Source organism: Calidris pugnax, unplaced genomic scaffold (assembly GCF_001431845.1).
Source record: "Calidris pugnax isolate Ruff unplaced genomic scaffold, ASM143184v1 scaffold47, whole genome shotgun sequence".
Lineage (NCBI taxonomy): Eukaryota > Metazoa > Chordata > Aves > Charadriiformes > Scolopacidae > Calidris > Calidris pugnax.
Genome location: NW_015090809.1, coordinates 135,937 through 141,122, shown reverse-complemented (window position 1 = coordinate 141,122; position 5,186 = coordinate 135,937). Strand labels below are relative to the sequence as shown.

The following is a 5,186-nucleotide window of genomic DNA, read 5'->3' as shown; positions in this document are numbered from 1 at the left end:
CCCTCGTGTCTTCGCAAAATGTTAATCATGTCACTTTCAAGCATAATGCTCTCTACAGTTAAAAAAAATAAAGTTGCAAGAGAAACAAAATAGTGTCCGTAACGCCCTTTAAAAACCTGCTGATGCCACGCACTGCTTAATGCCTCCTTTCTTTCAAAAAAAAAAACTACAGGATAAAATACAACAAGCTGGTCCTGCTGATACCAGGTTAATGCCAAGTTTGCTATAAAACGTTGCTGTTAAAATACAGCGTGCTGAAAGAAGTGTTTTTGCAAAAGGCTTCGTTATGTTTTGAAGGGCAGAATGTGGAAATACACCCCTGTTCAGCTCGCCTTTACAGTTAAAATCGCTTCCTTCCAAATTGTCTTTAGCTAATATTGAAATCTTTTCCCCCCCGTGATTTCATGTGTCACAGATGCAGTGGAATTAATACAAATTGTTCAACAGTAGAATAGAACTTTACCAAGTAACCTGTCCAATGTGCAGTTCCTGTCCTTGCTGTGATGTGTACCCCAGCTATCGTCCCACAGAGCACCCTCAGGCCCTTTAGGGAACCATGGACAACATTTCTTTGCTTTTATTTATACATCTATATGTATATTTTATTATTATTATTATTATTTTTAATCACTGAAGAATGCCTTTAAAAGAAAAGCTCCCTAAATGACAAGTAAAGCTATTCTTGGTGATGTTTTTTATAACGTGTACTGGAATTATTTTAATTATATGATAAAAAAATACAAAAATGTGAATTTACACTTTTCTGGATAGCTTAATTCTAAAAAAGAAATATGTTTGATTGGATTTTTTTTTTTTTAAATCATGTACCTGATCAGTTTTTATTAAATATTTCTGGAGACTGTTAGATTAGAGACCACGCCAGATTGAAAATGAGCTATTTTATTTAGAAATAAAAAAAAATCACAAATCTGTTTAGAGCTGACCTTAGCGTCAAAACTGAGATGAAAGAACAAGAGATACCACTCCGGGTTAAAATATAAGCAAATGAATTAGAGTGTAGCAGGAGTATCTATAATGAGTTTCCAATAGACAGAACTTGCGATAAGGGGAAAGAGAGAGGTTATATAATTATGTAACAGTATAAACTGTGGTGTGAAAATATTGGCTTACTACTATTTGCATAATTTGAATTTATTCATGCATGATGAATCTTAAAATAATTCCTCCACTTCCCTTTTTGGAATTCCATTTCTATTAAGTGAAGCTTACAAGTTGGACTTTACATAATTGTTTTCCTCTTTCCTGAATCCTTATTTTTTTAGTACTGCGGTAACCTGGAGTTAGATGACTTTTAATCTTATTTTACAACTATGGTGACAGATATAAGGCATTTATATATCTTCTTGAAGAAGGATAACTTTGAATGAATGAATCTGAGCCATAATTGTCTAAAGGCGATGCACTTTTAACCCTCCAAATGCACCAGAATTATCCCAGTTATGAGAGAGGCAAAAGCAGAGATGAAACTCGGCTGTTTCCTCATTCATACAAAAAGTAAGAAAGAAAGGGATAGATATGGAGAGTAAAGAGCAAGGAGATCTATATTTTTATATGGAAAATGCAAACATAAATAAGGAGGTAAAAACAGCGTCTGAGAGAAAAGGGGAAAGTCATTCAGAAAACTGATGAAATGCAAGTAGAACAATATGAACTAAGCTATTCGTATACTTGAGTCTGATGCTTCCCTAAAAAACAGGTCTGGCTTTTATATTACGTTGCCATTCAAAGATGTTGAATGCACTATCGCATAAATCTCTTTTTTTTTTCTGTGAAGGGTTAACATTCTCATCTCTGCATGTTCTGTTAAAACAAATACTATTATAAATGTCATGCCATTATTTTCAAACAAAGAAGATAAGAGTTTTAGCTGGACATTATGGCTGCCTGCTGCTAAATCTGTTATCCAGAAATATTGCTTGCTTTTACTTTTTACTTTTTAACCACCCGGGATTTATGCCTACACATCCTCTGCATCCACAGCCTGTATGCAATAGGTATCAAAATTATTAGAAGAGCTCAGAATTACTAGGTGTCATTTTACCAAAATAAAAATTTGTGGGAAAGTTACTGTTTAAATATCTTGTCAGCTATGTCCTGATAATCTCTAGTATGCTTTTACTATAATTCCCTAAAAATAAATATTAAAAACATTTTGTGGTTTCACAGCATTAAAAAGAAAAAAAAAAAAAGTTGGTAAGGGTAAACCATAAAACATATATTTGGCTTACAAAAGAAATGTTTATTCTGCTCAGAATGCCAGTGGTTGAGCCTTTTCTTGAGATTTGAGGCTGGATAAAAATGTGTAACAGAGGTTCCTTAAATCTGCCACTGCAGTCGTCCTTCAAGATGTGGCACAGCCAGCCAGTTCCGAGAAAGCCACACTTGCCACCCTGTACTTTCTAGTCTTGGCTGCTATTGTGCATTTTAATAAAGCAAACGGGATTAAAGTCAGGCCTGAAAACAATGAGATGGGTTTTCATATACTTGATGATGTATAAGGAGAAAGTGTGTTCCATCAAATCCAGTATATGCTGTTGGGAGTGCGTGCTTTTGCCAGTCTGACCCGTCAGGCAGAGTAGGTACAGCTCGTGGAACGTCTGTGTTACAGCTATAACACACTGTAAATAGTATTAAGCCTTTGTCACTGTCATTACCACAGCCAATCATTGAAATACTGCATTTTTTAAAATCGTGTGAGTTTATGTAAGAGGGAAATGCATCTGGGAAAAAAAAAAGCTGTGCCTGTAAAGCCCTCTGCTCCGTTTTGCAGGACGGTGGGGTTTTAAGCAGAAGGGTGGAGAGCAGCCTCTTTGGATGGGATCTGAGTTGGGAGGGGTGGAAATTCCTATCTACCGCTTTTATTTTGCAATTGCAATTTTTTTCTATCGCCTCGTGATCAATATTTAGAGGAATAAAATACCATTTAATATCTTTTTTTTTTTCCTGAAGAATATTTTATGAAGTCTTAGAAACACATGGTGTTGACTTTTCCAAGTAGTTGAAACTGCCTAGCTGTTTTAAAAGTACATAAGGAAAGCAACGATGGCATAAGCAAAATAAATATTAAATGAGAGGGACAACTATTACTTTCCTTAAGTAACCATGTAATCCCTTTTTTCTTACGGTAACATATTTTCCACAAAGAAGATGGGTCAAGGTTGAATCCTGTACAGTCTCCTTTTTTTTTTTTTTTTTCTTTTTTTTTTTCCCCTCCCCTCGTGTAGGGCAAATCAAATGCTCGACAACGTTTTTTTGTTAGGAAAGCACACACACACACAAAATTTTGAATATACCAATAACAGAAAATGTATATATATTTTTATTGCAAGAAGGAGATTTCATTGGTTGAGTGAGATGGCGAGATGTGACGCAAAAGGACACTTGGACGGGTAGAAATGCTGATGTATGCCAAAGCAGGCGTACCAAGAAATGCTGTTGCTATGAGAGAAACAGAGGGAGAGAGAGGGAGAGGGAGAGAGAGAGAGAGATCGGGAGAGAGCAAGTTGTGGAGGCCTTATTTTTTCCTTTTTGGCTTCTAGCAGAGACTGCAACATCTCCCGTCGCTAGTGGGGAGGGTCGAGAAGCTTTTTGGTGGGTATTTTCATTAGGCTGAGCATTTAGAGGAGAGGAGGGAGAGGAGAGAGATGCAGGTCACCTTAGAGTACAAAAGCAATTGGAAAGTAGGAGGCTGTATATACTGAGCCAATGATCTGTGCTATGATAGATATACAAATTAGTACGACAGATGAAGCAGCTTAGCTCATTATCCACCTGATGGTATTAAGACTTAAAAATCAAAATTACAAAATTAAAATGCACACACACACAGACGCAGACAGACATATATTTATAATGACCCCACCTTTTCAGCTTATGAATTATCCAGCTGGGATACCGACGTCTCTTGTGTAACATTCTTAAAGAGCTGCAATAAATTCACCTCGTGAGTCCATTAGCCAGAACAGGGGGGAAATAATTTGCAAGGAAATTTGTTTTTGGGTCTCTCTCTTCTTCGGCAAGGGGGAAAAAAGTTTGTGCTATGAACTTAGCCTAGCAGCTTCTGGAACGTGAGCCAAAAGGGGCAGGAAGTTGTTTTACAATAGCGTTACAGTGATCCGCCACAAATGGAAAAAGCCAAATGTTGGACTCGGCAAAGAGAAAAAAAATATCCTTCTCCCCCTCGTTTCCCTCCTTCTGCCCCTTATGAGAGAAAAAGAGAAAGGAACGTTGAGCTAGGAGTTCTTTTTCTTTTTTAATTACTTCTTGTAAGTAATGGAAAGATTATCTGACTTGCATATTCCATGGCAAGCACGAGGGAAAGAAGTATCAAAGGGACGTTTAAAAAAATGCACTTGGTAACTAGCAACGGGACTTTTGGCACAATTCCTTGAGTTTGCTTGAGGTTATGGAGGGGGGATGGGAAGAAGAAAAGCAAGTCGACGCAGTACATTTTCTTTAAAAAAGGGGAGGGGGAACGGAGGAGAAACTATATAAAACTTTTTTTTTTTTTTTTTTTTAAAAAAGGAAATGTGCAGTGATCCTCCGAAGCCGAATCCTCCGGCATTTGTGGCCCGTCTTTGCAGTCCGATATGTTTTTTTGTGAGTGTGTGGAAGCGCTCTCAATCAAACAGCAATCATGGCAGCTGTTTTTCTTCCAGCACAGCAGTTGAGCTGTCTCGCCCAAATGCTTATCAGCTTTTGACTTGCTGCCAAGATAGTTATAAGGGCCAAGCAGCCTGAGCTTGGCTGTGCAGCTGGTTTAGAAGTAAGGGCATGAGAAAACAAAATCACCCAAGTTGGTTTTTTTGGTGGTTTTTTTTTTTTTTTTTTGGTCACACGCAGTATTTACTTTTTCAAATATCCATTTTCAGCTCTGTGGCTTTGGGGTGGGTTGGTTTTTGGTGATGTTTTGTGTGTGTGTGTGTGTGTGTGTGTGTGCTGCAGTGTCGTGGTCCTGGCGGACTGCTTTGCCAGAGAGACACGTCTGGGTACGTGTAAATAGAGAGAGGAGCCTTCTCTCCCTTTTAATCCCGAAAGATATTTCAGTAGGAACCCTCTCCCCCCCCCCCTTCCAATTAAAAGCTTCATTAGCCGCACTGCACTGTCAAGCATGTTGCCCTAGCGTGGGTGCAGATGCATTCCAGCGCTGGGTCCTTCCCCCCAGT

At 38.1% G+C, this 5,186-nt stretch overlaps 2 long non-coding RNA genes across 2 annotated transcripts in view; one reads left to right on the top strand and one right to left on the bottom strand.

Annotated features, from left to right (window-relative positions):
- The window catches only part of LOC106885873, a 23,263-nt gene that overhangs the window by 16,323 nt on the left and 1,754 nt on the right, over window positions 1–5,186 (top strand). The gene's annotated exons all lie outside the window — the stretch shown is intronic.
- Window positions 3,346–5,186, bottom strand: part of LOC106885874 — a 2,674-nt gene continuing 833 nt past the window's right edge. Inside the window, exons 2-3 of the long non-coding RNA XR_001411520.1 lie at window positions 3,884–3,946; window positions 3,346–3,459 (exon numbers count right to left, since the gene is read on the bottom strand). This is a non-coding gene — a long non-coding RNA (uncharacterized LOC106885874). The remainder of the gene's footprint in view (window positions 3,460–3,883; window positions 3,947–5,186) is intronic.